This window comes from Anopheles funestus, chromosome 2RL (assembly GCF_943734845.2).
Source record: "Anopheles funestus chromosome 2RL, idAnoFuneDA-416_04, whole genome shotgun sequence".
NCBI classification, from domain to species: Eukaryota; Metazoa; Arthropoda; class Insecta; order Diptera; family Culicidae; genus Anopheles; species Anopheles funestus.
Genome location: NC_064598.1, coordinates 48,642,742 through 48,657,839, shown reverse-complemented (window position 1 = coordinate 48,657,839; position 15,098 = coordinate 48,642,742). Strand labels below are relative to the sequence as shown.

Sequence of the window (15,098 nt, the reverse complement as noted above, 5' to 3'; positions counted from 1 at the left end):
ACATACACAAAGGGGTGTACGAACAAAAAAAAAAACACTGCAAGCTGCAACAAACATAGCCATCTACCCGGGTTCATGTTTATGCAAAAGGGACCCAATGTCGGACGGATTTGTTGTCCAAGTGCCCAACTGCCCTAGCATCGTTTGTACCATCGATCGGAGACACTCCGATGAGGAAGAAGCGAAAAAGGGCAATCCACTATCGTACATCACACCCTTTCCCACTCTGTCAAACTCGTGGGATGGAGAGGGTGAGTGGAGAGACCTAGCGAAATCATCAACCAAACCCCCATCAGGGCCAACTAACAACGACTAAGGCAACTACGACGATTGGGCATCCATTTTGGGCATATTAAATTAGTCACATCGTGAACAGTAAAGTTAGAGCCCTTTGGATCACTGTGTTCTGTTTTTGGTAAAAAAAAACGCCGCTACGAATGATACCAAAAAGGTCGTCAACTCGCCAGACACTCCAAAACTGTTTGTTAATCGTGCGGGATGCAATTTACCGGGTATGGTCGATGCGTTAATGAGGGCTTGTGTTGGACAGGGTCGAAACGTTTCCATACCTTAGAAAGCATTAGACCCTAAGAAACTATGTCACTTTATGCATTGGAAGCATATGTCAAACTACAATTATCGCAACTCTTTAGAATATCTCTTCCGAATTTCCATTTCGATATTGAAATGCAAATTAATATATTACCTCCCAAAACATGTGTTCGTTAGAACCAATCAATCGCAAATAAAATCACAACCAACCAGGTAAAGAACTCCTCGGAGAAGAGGCAAAGTTCCGCCAGAACGGGAAAAAAAGATTACCAGAGTGTTGTTGCTCAATTGAATATTTATACGTGCGCACAATCACAACCGAAAAAGATGGTCACGAAACCTAAGCAATTCCGGTAGATTGACGATGAATATTCAAATTATAACACGGTTAGTACGTGTCGGGTGTGATGAAATAAAGCTACTTCTTACCCGGGTATATTTCAAGCAAGAATCTTAATTCATCACATAAAACAAGATTGCTGAGAGGTGATTTATTATTAATTCAATCGTATGAAGATGTTGGACGATCACTATAAGAATAAAATTTAAAAAAAAGTAAATCCTGATACATCTAAACAACATAATTATGCAAATTATACTACATTCAGTTGAAAATTTAAAATTCATCGTCCAACCATTCAAGGTAAATAGAGTTATCTCTAACTGCAAACCAAAACCTTAACCTGTACTCGTCTGTTGTGAAAGTCCCCCGAAAGTTGTAACCCGGAAGTTTTCCATGCTTCCACCTTCTAAAGGGTGGTGAATTGTGCAGATTTTTCATAACCTTAAAACGGATCACCAATGGTTAGGATTTTATCCATTCTTTCAATCACCGGCATCAATACAAAGGAGCTTTAGTTTGGCAAAAAAGAGGAGAAAAATGAACGGAGTTGTTCGTTTTGCCAGCTGAAGCGATTGGTATTGAGTGAAATAAGAAAAGGAAGACACCGACTGAGACAATTGAAAAAAAGGGAAAAAAATCTCATGCTAGAGGACCGTTTCTAAAAGAGCCTTCTGACAGAGCCTTCCATTATCCTTTTTTCAAGAACTTTCAAGCTGAAGAGAGGTTCGGTTTTTTTTATAAAATAAAGCTAACAAAAAATACAAGCGAGATTTTTCTGCTTTTTTGGTTTGCCTTTTTTCTCTCATCTACAGACTCGAATCACGATGAAGTATAATGGAGCTATTCAAGCGAGAAAACCTAGAGCTATCTATTCACTAAATGAACTTCTACTTTAGCCTTTCTTTATCTCCACTCGTATCGATTTCTTTTTTTTTGCAGTCCATGAAGATAGTAGTCTCTACTGGTGATCCGACTTTTTCCTTATTTGCGATAGCCTGCATCGCAATACTCTGTTTTTCCTTCCTTCTGTGGCTACAAATTTTAGATCATAAAACTGCAACATCTATTTTGGGCATGCAATAAAAAAATAAAAACATCTTCCAGCTCCGATCACAATTTGCATCCGTGCTTTGCATCAGCTTGTATCCAATACGATGCACAAAAGTGGCCAAACAATCTACAACAAAACCGTTTCGAGATAGTCTTCAGTTTTATTTGTATCATTTTATTATAATATGATTTGATAGCTTCTTCTAGCGGTAAAACAAATGTCCTTGAAACGACAAACCATACAACCGTAAGAGCTTCCACCCATCGACAAGCAGGTCACCGTTCGTGTGTAATCTTATTATTTAAATTTAAATTTATCGATTTCTCCAGCTACCACCCTTCAAATACACGTTCCGAAGCAAGGCAAAATCGGTCCAACACGTATGGAGCATGAATCGAACGGAAAAAAGCATAAACCGAAGCAATGGGTCCACTCGTGACGGAAGCTCACGTCAGTTTCTACCTTTCTACCTGTCTTGACAGGACGTGTCACATAGTAGTAAAGTAGTGGAGAAACAAATAGGAAACAAAAAAAAAAACCGACAGAAACGTCTCTTTCCTTTCTGGCCGGAAAATGTAGGTTGGAGTGTCAGTTTCGGCCCGGGCTGTCCATTTTGGCGTGTGCCACTATTTGTTCTAGCGTGACAGCTTTCGATACCTTTTCGACTGGTTCCGGAGGATTATTTGTGTTATTTTCCACCTCGATGAGTTGTTTTTATGGGAAATCAAATCCAAAAGCTAAGCCTGATAGAAGAACCATGTGGTGGAAGCTCTTTCGATTGAGTATATTATAAGGAGAAATCAATGGAACGATGATAATATTCATTCTTGTTTGGAAAATGGATTTTAAAGGACATATTGTTAGAATAAATACGCTATATTATAGCAACTGTTACTTATATAACATTCACATTTTTTGCAAAGAATATTCTTTTCCAAAAACCGTGAAACGTTCATCAGAATGTGTTGAGACATGAAAATATGTATTATGACAAACTAAATTGGTACTAAAATATGTTTAAAAAAATATTAAAATGGCTTATTATTTAATTATTTTGTTACACATTATAATTAATCATACGTTTTATTTATTACACTAGTTATACAACAAATGCATAACGAATGTTTATTTGCAAAACAAAAATCGAATATCGGTTAAACATCATTTCACACAAAAAAATGGAGCTGTTGGTTTAAAAAGCTGTTAACTGTAAGAGGCACAAATATTTTTTCATCTTTTCTTACACCTCAGTGCCGTACGCTGTCAAATCCGATATGAAACCTATTGTTTTTTTGAAGCGATGCAAGGAAATGGAAACGACTAGCGCTATCCATCTAGGCTGCAGCAACTGCACCAAAGTGCAACGCAACGCAACGACCGTTATGGCGTGACGCGCCTTTATGTTCAATAAAATCTGTTCAATCGCCCGTTAAAAAACTATCACACTCGATCCCGAACCCTGGTGTGGCTGACGTACACCTTACGACCATATTTTACTCACATTTGCCAATGTGTTGCCGATAGTGTGTGCAGTTGAAGTTTAGATTTAAAGCGATGAATTTTTTTTTCTTTAGTAGTTCACAATAGTAATAAAAATGTATAACTGTGTTTTTTCAGTAAAGTGAAAAAAGAATAAGTACCATATAAAAAAATTAAATTGTTTCAAAAATTTCAATTTTTTAAATTACATAAACACAAAACGTTTTCGATCATATTTCAGTGATTAATGAATTGTTCATTTCACTTGCATTTTAACATTCATATCGCTCAATTTATTTTATCTTTCTCATTAACCTCATTTATTTCAGATTCCCATATAGCTTAGCCCCCCCACATAACGTCAAGATCCACAACCGAAACAAACTGGACCAGTTCCCAACACAACACAAAGACGCAACCATTTAACCATCGCCATAGATCCCACCAGCGCATCTAATGATGGCAGGCAAAACAAATGAATGAAACCAAACTGGACTGAACCCGGTTGGCCAAGACGGAAAAGCGCCACCGGGAAGAGCTCACAACAACAACCCGGTGCTTGCGACACGCATTGCAACGTGATGCACACGGCAGTGAAACGCACGCCCAAAACCCATCCATCCCATCTGGTTCACCATCACCGTTAGGGGCAGACAATCAATGGACCAGGAACGGAACAACGGAAAAGCGATACGAAGGGAAAAACACAAAAACACTGCCTCCAAACAGGCATTTATCGTCTCTCTCTTTCTCTCTCTCTCTCTGTGTCTTTCTCTCGCTGTGAACTTCATCATCACCAGGTTTGTTTGGTTGCCTGTTTCCCAGCTTTGTATGTGGTTCGTCCATGTTTCTTACTGCTTGTTCTTCGCCCCGTTCAGTGTCTATGCCACTCCGTACCAAAGTGCCCCGTGGGCATCTCAGCGCCCAGGTGTCTGGGACTGGGTGGAAGAAACCTAGCTGGCCTAACCCTCATCTCGTCTGCACTCGCAGTCAGTCTTCGAAGCAAGCAACAAGGGAACATTTCTTCGATTCGGACGCACCTCTTTTCGATCGTAGCAAAAGAAAATTGCATTAACTCTCTTTGCTCTGTTTTGCTAGCTGTTCGAGACGTTCCTTTTTTCCCTAGTGTTTCGTGTTACGAACTAACCAGGTGGGTAGTTTATGGTAAGCTTTTGCTTTCTTTTGCCTTATTTGTTGTGTCGTTTTTGGAGTATTTTTTTTTGTTGGAAACGTATCGAGTTGTTTTCATTTCTCTTTTAGTTTTATTGATTACTTGTTGAAAAATAATTTCTATCCCGTCTATTTTCATCCGCTTTTCTTCTTTTGTGCTAGCATTCAATTTATGATCTACTGCAACTCATTCACTACTGCCCACTCATTCATTTAGTTTAACATTTCTTCATGTATAAACTGTCAGCTTTTTTCGTTAAATTTCTTCTTTTCGCTGTTACACATTATTCAAGAATTCACCCTCAATAGCCGGATGATGACGGTGATCGTAAACAAGTAAAATTGTGATAACATTATGGTGGTGTTTCTTTTGCATCATATCGTTTTATTACTACATTGTGACAATCACTATGCGCGCCTCTCTTCAACGAAATAGGGCACAGATATCAACAAACACTTTGAATGATGATTGTAAAATACACATTACACACACATCTTTGGAGATGTTGTTATTTCTCCATTGCAATTTGGTTTAAATTTTATTTGTTTTTATTATACCGCCTCAAAACCTTTTGATAAGAAGCTTTTATAATAATTTTACTTAACTTACACACCATCAGAGACCTTGCACATGCAAGAGACGCTATGGGTCTTGCCGGGACTTTGGACCGGTCTTGTCGTGTGAAGACCAGCGCCGCTATCACTATGCCACCGGTTCGCGCACATTGGTAGAAGTTATTTCTTTATGTGTTTCTTCATTTAAATTCCAATTCTTTCGCTATAGTTGCATCATGCATAGATCAAGTTAAAAAATTGAATTAATTTCAATATGATTACTAAAAAAAAGCTTCTCTGCACAGCAAATCAATTGAGCAACCGTTCCGACCATTCGTCATAAAGCAGACAAAAGACCACTAAAGGATAGCTAAAGGGCGATAAGCTCGTAAAAAAACCCCGCATCCAAACCGTAAGACACCCGGGGTAAAGGGAAATAGACAAACAGGTAACCGACTCGTAACCGTCAGCAGCTAATTGCAATGACACAACGTCTCGCATTACACATGTCTCCGCGCACGTTCACTTCCCGGCCCAGCCAAAGGGTCACAATTTTATCGACGAACCAAACAAAACGATCAGAATCGTGACTTGGCCACAGGTAGAACGTAATTTATGTGCATGTAACATCCATATGCATCGGAACGTTTTCTTTCGTGACGTGATTACATAAACGAAAGGAAAAAATGAATAACTTGTCACATTTCGACTCGCTGACAGTGTCAGAGTTCAGAAGCGCGATGAAAATGGTTATTAATGCCTTGAATCGACCGAGTTCATTAAATGAACCGCCGGTACTTATGATTTCATTGCACTTCAGTTTCAACGTGTAGTCATAAAACAGAACTACCACCAATCGTAGCAAGAAAGCAACAAATGACAGCAGTTAATTACGCGTAGTGCATCAAACATTTGCCGTTCGGGCGTAAAGCAAGCGACACCGTTGTACCATCTTAATATCGAAACAATTGGATAACAAATTTTAGATAGCAATTTTACTGCATGTGTGTAACCTTCGCCATGGGTGCAATATTGAACGCCTTCGTTCGCGCAACAACCGAATTGCAGCGTTTTGTCCGAAGCCTTGCAGCAACAGCAGCAGCAACAGCAGGCGTGTTTAGCAAATTGCAACGGTGACGCAGCCGTCAAGCAGCGCAAGTGGTTTTATTTTCTTTTGCACACTTTTGTTGCTGGCTTTTCGTTTTTTTTTTTGTTTTATTGCCGCATGAACTTCTACTCCTGGCTCCGATGTGTAATGATTCGCTGCTGCAGCAAACAACAGCTGCACCAGCAGTTTTATTTCACGGTTGAGTGAAGGGCTCAATTGACGAATGTAAGTTGATAAGTTGCCGGAAAGGTGGTGTGCGCGTTTGACACACATTAGTTAGGTGTGCTTTGTTAGATGGATTCGTTATGGATTTTTTTTCAATTAGTAAGATTATTAACAATCACAAGAAAATTATAAATTATAATTTTCGTTAAATTATAAATAAATTTATAAATGATAAATTATTTTAAGAAGCAATTAAATAATCAAACGTAAGTTGTATTCATTGCTTGTAAAACCTATTGCAAATAAAATGTTGCATATTACAAAAAAATACAAAAGAGTTTACTCAAAACAGGAAAAACCAACACAATAAAAATTCCTCAACAGAAAACCGAAACGTTTGACATATTGATAAACAAATAAACCGAAACCGTAATAATGATATGCGAAATTGTTCATCCATCAAAGATACTTGTCACGCGCGTACGTACGTTTCATTCCCAGCGCTTCTACTCAAGAAGGGTTCTAAAGGGCGAGGCTTTCAAAGGCAGGTCCTTTGAGAATGGAATGTGCAAGGTGGGCTGACAGCATGAAAGGTAAAAAAATCTATTGTTACACCCAAAAGGTAAACTTCGAGAGTAGGGGAACTACTGCTGATGTAGGACCGATCGAAGGGGACCCCATCATTCGCATACCTTCGCATACATTCGCGGTTTCTCGAGCGAAGACTGGAAGGAAGGATCTCGGGCTGGTTGTTAAAGGCAGCACAGTTTTATAAGAGCATGAAGAAGGAATAAAAGCTAAAGGATACAATCACTCAACGCTTGCTGGTGATGGAAGTAGGACATAGGGAACAGCAAAATTGTTTCAAAAGATGTGATTCGCTCTATTTTACAATTTTACCGTAACCAAACAATGGGAATGAAAAATGCGCGTTTCGTACAGTTTTTCCCCCCCAAAAACAAGCCTCGTAATGTCCCCGAGATGTAAAACGGTTTTTTTCCCGAGTTAGAAAATGCGCCTTTTTTCTCTGCACGATTCAGTATCTGTGTAAAACAGTTTGAAACTTACATTCTTCCTCCAGCACGCTCTTGTCTTGCTGGCGTTTTTATGGCAATTGAGCCGATTCCTTTGTTGGAGTGGGTGAGTTTGTCTTGTTTGCTGGTGGTTGCTGTTGTATTTATTGTATCTCTCGCCTCGTTCTATTTCGCGAAGGAAAATCCTTAAATTGTGACACTTTTCACCACGAAGGATTTCCCGTGCACAGGACCATTTTTCCGTTTCCACGTGCTTTTCATTTCCTGTACTCTCACACTCTCACCATCTCTTTCGCTCCTTTTCTCACGCACACACAAACACACAGGCTCTCTTTATTTCCCTCTTTTTTCACAGCCTGCTACACTATTTGCTGGATTTTACTACGGCCCTTGCAGCCCCCCAAAAAACAGCGACCCAATTTTTACATCCCGTTTTTTCTTGCACAATAAGACCTACCGCTCGTTACCGTAATCCATATGTTTTCTCGCACTGCTTCAAACGCACACTAAATGAAGCCCCACACACATACACAACAAATACACACACAATTTGCACAATCACCCACAGAAACACGGCAAAACACACGCATCAAAATCAATAGACACCACGGACGGACACACACTCACTCGCTAAGGATGTGCCCCGTACCGGCATATCCTTTTCCGATTCAGCCGAATGCGCCACGATGCTGCTTACGCAAGCACTCACACACGCAACACTCTGCAGGCAGGGATGATCTGCCTTAAGTGTGACACCTGGATCATTATTATTTTTTTTTTCTTGTTGTACACTTTCTTCCTATTCCTTTCCTACCGTCCTTCGGCCCTTTACTGTGAGCAGGGTCGGTTTATTACAATGGAAAGCACCCGCGCAAAACCACACCGAAAAACTACGCCAACGACAAATACATTTCCACTCCACACGCAGCTGAGCGGGCTACTCACTAGTGAGATGTAGTGAGCAAGTTTGGTGAGTCGCGAGAATCGCACTGGTGAAGAGAGCTTTGCCCCGATAGGTGAGAGAGCTTCACTGACATTTTGCTTTGCTTCGCATTTGCTTCGCCCTTCCTCCTTCTAAACCCGTACTGCCTAACGCAACACACTCGCAACCACCCGCAACTACCATACGTTTCACTACCGCACCACCGCAAACCACCGCAACTGCACGCACTACCGAACAAGCAACGGTGGAAGCTACGCGAGCTTTGGTACGGGCGAACAACAAAACGGGACTAAAAACCGTGACACAAACTCGGACCTCACTGGCACGTAAACTTTTGGTGCATTTGCCTTCTAGTCGATACCGGAAGCACCGTGCAACAGGATCGATCGGAACGCGTTTTTGTCTGCCAGAAATCGATGCAAATTCCGATGGACCCAAAACAACGACACGCAACACCGAAACGCGAACCGCGTGCAACGAAACTTCGGAAGCGAATGATGGTGAGAGTGAGAGCAAGCTTGCTCATTCCCGTTGCGGGGATCGTTCTCTCTCTCACGCTGTACGCACTGACAGAAACCGTGTGCTCTCACGTCAGATAATCGCTGTGTACGGATTGATCAGGTGCATTACAGACGTTTAGATTCGAGTTCAACGTGCGGTGGTAGTTTGATTTTATTAAATTTAAACTAAAGATCTTGTTAAACGGGTGCAAATCTAGTGTATTCTTGCTGAATTACTTAAACTTTAATCATTATAAATAATTTAGTACTTTCTTGCCATATTAGCACCAGTAATATAAAGAATTAAATCCGTCATAACCGTTACATTAGGCCTTGCACAACAGACCTCCTCATTGTACGAAATCAGTCTAATTTTCAATAGTAATTCATTCTTCAGTTGCTGAATGTAATACAACAAATAGCACAGAGTACATGGATGAAGTACACTTAATACACTAAAGTGTGTTTCAAACTCATAAGGTACCGCTTAACTGTATCTAGATAGCCTGGTTGATATACTCAGATGAGCATTTCCAACAATTCCAAATTCGACATTCTGTTTAAAATATTTACATTTTCAAAGAACTCTGGTGGTCCTAAGATATCTGATTCTGCTAACATAACGAAGGTGAATCCGCATAAAAAATTAAACCATGGGCAAAATAAGATTAAGTAATAAGAATAGTAGCCCATTACAAGGCTCCTGCCTTTAATAGACCGTTGATAACTCAAGAAAAGCTCTGGTCCTTAAGATCGTTTATGGCTTTTCTCTATTGAACATTGGCATCTAACGACTAACACTAAGTTACGGGTAGCTGGGCACGTCATGAATATGGCACCATACAACACAACTCGCTCCGGGATTACTTTCATGGTTGAATTTAGCATCCGCTGTAAGGAGTTTGAAATAATTTTATCAAGTGGCTAAGTACACTACCGTAATGACCAAGCGCAGCTGTTACTGACTATGAGTATGTAAGTAGCTTGAAAAGGTTTGCTTCTAGCAATAAGTATAGAAATATTTGAAGTATCTAAATATATGTAAATTAAAGATTCGGATTAATCTTGAATAATTAATTTCTTTAGAAAGAAAGTCATCTTTGCCACGGCAAAACCGAGTGTACTAGTGTCTGTTTTTGTTCCTTTTCTAACAATCCAATAAATTTCATTAAACACCTAATATAAATATGTAAAATTTTACCGTAGGATTGTCATTTAAAAAAATTTTAAAAATTTTAAATTTGAATTAGGTTTAATTATTTAAAAATTTAAAAAATTATTTAATTAAAACATATTTCCTATAGTAGCACAATCATACGAAGCATGAAAATAAAGCTAAACCAAATAGCACTAGCATTTTACAGCTTTGCATTAAAAGAAACAAAATGCATTTTAAATTTTCACCCAAACCTACAGACTTGAGTCACCCAGTGTCGTGTACCCAGAGCCAGACAGAAAAGGGCATAAAATTGTCGTAAACAGTTACAGCACACGCTTCTTATGACCTCATAATGCTAGAGACGCCAAGATAACGTTTAGTTTGCACAGGCCACAATTCATTCTTCATAGCTCACCCTCAATTTAAGTAATTGAAAGTACGAATGCAAGAAACTAGCCATAAATTATTTTGCCTCCATTTTTAATAAAAGCTTGCCAAAGATTTTTTTTGTTAACTATGAAAAACATGGGAAAAACGCGGTGTAAAAGGAAACGAATCGGATAAGAATCTCCTGATTTCTTGATTCCTCTTGATCAACAACAAAAAGGACCATCATGATATCATGAGCGAAAAGACTTATCTCATGCACATGAGTTGAGTTTTGAAAAAGTAGCCTTTACACACACACAAAAGCGTGATTGTGATTGCCCACAATGGAGCTGCCAAACAATGCTTATGGTTGGACTTACATCCCTTTGGCCATTACGAAAAGTTTTCCCAGAATCTACGAAACAAATACCCGGTAAGAAAGTACGTGTAAAAACGGCAACAAAAATCATTCGCTTGTAATGAGATTCATTTATCTGTGGAAAATCAAAGTAATCGCTCGACTTTTCCTTTACGCTCTTGTTGCAGTGAATGGAAAATTACGAGAAAAAAAAACACGATTGCAGTGATGAAGCGTAATGAGGGATTTTGTTTTGTTCATATCGCCTTCCACAAGCACAAGAAAGTCTTCATCGAGACACGACAAACAAAACCAGATCTGCCAGACGCGACACATTACCGAACATTTGTTGTCGTCTGACTCAAGAAAATCGGGGGGAAAAATTTTCCACTTCTGCCAGAGCTGTGTGCTAAGTCGTGCTGTGGCACGAATGTAAAGGGCAGGGAATAAATGAAATGGCAAATATTTAGAGCTCGTTTCGGTTGATTAATATTGGCGCTCTGCCAGCTCAACTGGAAGAAATGCTGCAGCCCAAGAACCACTCTTAAGCAGCACTTTTTGTCCGATGTGAGCGTTGAGCCATTCTTTCACTTCAGTTAACCTTTTCCCATTCGCTTAGTACGGGAAATAAGCCATATCCTGCCATAGGATGGAGTGTCCTAGGTGACGAAAGGGGTACCTGGAAACGAATGAATGAGTTTTGAAAACCGAAGATCAGATAAGACGTTGATGAGCTTAACAAGGTACTAAAAGCAGACCGATACGTCACCTTGGCTGAAGGTGTGTTTGCACATTTCCCACAAAATAAACACAGCAAAGTGCTGCAAAACATTGGAAAATCTCTGTCGATCGTGTGCTGGTGCTATAAAAGCTGATTAATATTGAAGGAATAGAAACAAATGTGTTGATGTTTCGTGACACAAGCAGCAAATAGGCGACTGGTATGTGGAAAGGAGACAGCTTTTTCCTTCACAGGAGTTCATTAGTATTGGTTTTTAAATTTGTATCAAACTCTAATACTGGAGCATAAAAATCAACAATTTGGTAAGAAATGTCTCTTCAAAGTTTGTAATGTGGGAAAACAACTTGCCAGCAAGTCTTAAGCTTGAGCAAAGACAAATAACAGACAAACATGGTACATACGTAAAGCTTCTGGTATGTGGTTCCAACATTCCAACCGACTCAGTGCCATCATCCTCAACATCATCGTCGTTGGTACTCAAGGAGCACACGGATCAGTGCCCCGTGAGTAAATACACGAATGTCGGTAAGTAACTAGTACTGGCAGAAGTTTCCAACGGTAAGAGAAAAGCTGGCCAGACAAACACTGCAGCGGACTGAGACTGAGACAATAAGTCATCTTGCTTAAAGCTTACACAACATGGACATGGTGCGTTACATACATCGGAACCATACTTATTGGCTGAAATTTAATTTTGTTCTACAACAATAACAGATTCATGTTTATGAGCTCGATGCAAGACATTTTTGTTTCTAAAGTTGTATCCGGTCGAGTTTTGATATTGAAAAAAGAATTGAATGTTTTCGTTTCGTATTTCACAACAAGAATCAACAAGGAGGCAAATAAATCTTTAGTAATATTTAACAATTAATTTAACACAAATCGACTCTATAATTGCTTTACATCATTTAAAAGAATTTAAACCCAACCAAGAGAGCAATCTTGGTGGCCGATTCAATTAGTATCCTTATTAGAAAGTTATTAAATTTTAAAATATTCTTCAAACAATTAGTTCGACAGGTGAGCATCATCACGAAGCTTTCATCACACCTTTCAACTACGTTTCCAATCGTTAGATCCCCCTGTCCGATCCGTACCAGGGGTTTTCTTTAGTCATCCGAATCACGTACCATTACGGTCACACGCCGAAGATCTTCCAGATCGTCCAACGCGCGGCGTACCCGTCTTGTTCCGGGAAGGGAAATCTTCCCCAGTAAAGCTGAGGAAGAAAAATTGTCCTCGCCTGAGCAGATGCTTTCTAGCATCCGGACACATAACCGGCACATAAGTCGGTCGGTTGCAATTTTCTTTTGTAACGCAAGCACACAACACTGGCAGTGAACCAACTCATCCCGTAAGGACCACTCCCCCGGGAAGTGGACACACAGGGCGGCACACAAATGAGCTTGAAATTGAAAAGTAATTGTACCATAATCGATTCCATTTGCAATGGTGCAAGCGAAGTAGTCTCGGACTGCTTCTGGACGGTGGAAACATGCAGCCAGCATTCGGAAACATCTGGAAACAGTGAGCAGGACTCGCACTGTGTACAAGTGAGCATTGTAAAAGCATTGAAAAATTATCTTAATTGAAAAGAGAGTGGAGAGATGGAGAAGGAAAAAAAACCAATTCCCCCTTTTTCAGGAGTTCCAGTAGTCGAACGCCGCGAAGAAATAATCGATTTTGGACACTAACATCAAACTGCTGGCAGGGTGAAAAGGACAAAGGACAATTAAATGGTTTGGAATGGAATCTAGTTCCAGTCGCATTGCAATCGATAAACTGATGCTTTTTGATTTTAATAAACCCAGCTGAAGTTGAATGAAAATTAAAGTGTCCTTCTTCGACTCCTTGTTTATTAAAACGATAAAGGATCTTGGTAGAAGAAATACTGGCAGCATGTAGAAATCAATTTCCAAACACGCGTTCGTGTTTTTTTGTTTCCATGTTTCCATGTTTATGTAAAACCTTAATACAGTTCATACAAACCCCAAAAGCTCCACCTTTGTAAGTCCTCATTGTCGCTGTACAACCAAAAAACCACATCAAGTTTACCACTTTGTCCAATTTTTGGGCGCCCATTTTCGTTGAGTGAACTGACCTCCAGCCAGAAAAAAACCCTTCCCCAAAAACCGTATCCTGGGTGTGTTCGCATTTTGCAAAAACATTTCCCATCGGACACCGGAAGGCACATCCGGACATTGACCATCCATTCGCCCGTAAGATCACACACACACACGCAGCAGGAGCAGCACTGCGACCATGAAACCATGATGTATCGCGATGCATCCCGCTGCGCCATTTTGGTTGTGTCGATCGGGTCGGACACACACTCGCTGCAGGTGTCGACGCTCCTATCATGGCCACCCGTTGCATTGTTGACGCGCGGTCTCTCCACACTGTGGCGGTGGCTTTCCATTAGTCACAATGATTTATTGAAATGTTATAGATAAATAAGCGTATGCGTCCAGGCGTCCCCATCGGTAGCGGGCCGCCGGGATCTAAAATGAAGTGGAGCATTGCAACAACAACCGGAAGGGAGCATTAAAAAAAATACACACACCTCCCTGGAGGGTTTTGTACAACCTGCAAAACCAAAGCAAGCAAGAGCTGGTTGTTGTGGCCATCATGCAGACTATTGGGAAAGTGTTTCCGTTAGCAGCTACGTGTCTGTCTGGTTTCCGGATTGGGATGAGTGCCAGAGTATGGGGAAGTGTAGCTATGTTCCAGAGATTCTGCATTCTAATAGGCATTAGTAAGCTAAACGGTCTACCGAGATGAGATACAGGCCAGCTAAGCCTGGTCATTGAATGGCCGGGAGAACGAGGAAAAAAAAGCAACCAACTCACCTCTCAACCATAACCTAAAACTAGTCATCCTGAACAAATTTTTCCAATCCATTCGAGCGTTCATAAATGAAAATCCGTACCAGAAACGAGGCAGTGAACTTCTGCCAGCTTCTTGTGTTACTAACCCAACGTTACGGCCTGTTACGGACAAATTAATACCCGTACCCATGGGTAAGCCCATGGGGACTTGCGAAAAATCCATAACATGGTTTAAAAGTGCATGCAAAGTGAATAAGATATAAGTCCCGGGTGCTTGTTTTGTTGACCGGGGCAAAACCCGGGAAGACCATTTACGGCCGAATGTACTCTCCATGTCCGGCAAAACGCAGGAAAGAGTTTTATTGGACATGGAATGTTGGATGAAAAAAATACTCCCATTTTGTCGCCATTCTTGTGTTAGAATATGCAACGGAAGCGCAAGTTCTGATGAATATGAAGAGCTTCATTGAAGCTGAAAGGACCTCAAAATGGGTGGAAAAACATGCAGAAAGAGTAGAACAGAAATGACAGCAGAATTTATTACCAAGACTATCGATTTTGAAACGACTTTTGGGACTTTTGTTTGACACGAAGGATCGAATTCGTAGTGACAGTGTTTTTGGGAGGATCGTGAAGAGATGAATTTGATTAGGTCTACGTTGTTACTTCTTTAAATAGTTGCTCCACGATGAGGGTTTAGTTTTAGTTATTAGAAAATAGGGTACTTATGTAGTATCATTGA

General features: G+C 40.3%; 1 protein-coding gene across 8 annotated transcripts in view; it reads right to left on the bottom strand.

Moving 5' to 3' along the window:
- The window catches only part of LOC125760876 (uncharacterized protein CG43867), a 192,115-nt gene extending 182,765 nt beyond the window's left edge, over window positions 1-9,350 (bottom strand). For all 8 annotated transcript variants that reach the window (XM_049421426.1, XM_049421429.1, XM_049421428.1 and 5 more), the window contains exon 1: window positions 7,492-9,350. The gene's annotated coding sequence lies outside the window, so the exon portion shown is untranslated. The remainder of the gene's footprint in view (window positions 1-7,491) is intronic.
- Between the last annotated feature and the right edge of the window lie 5,748 nt (window positions 9,351-15,098).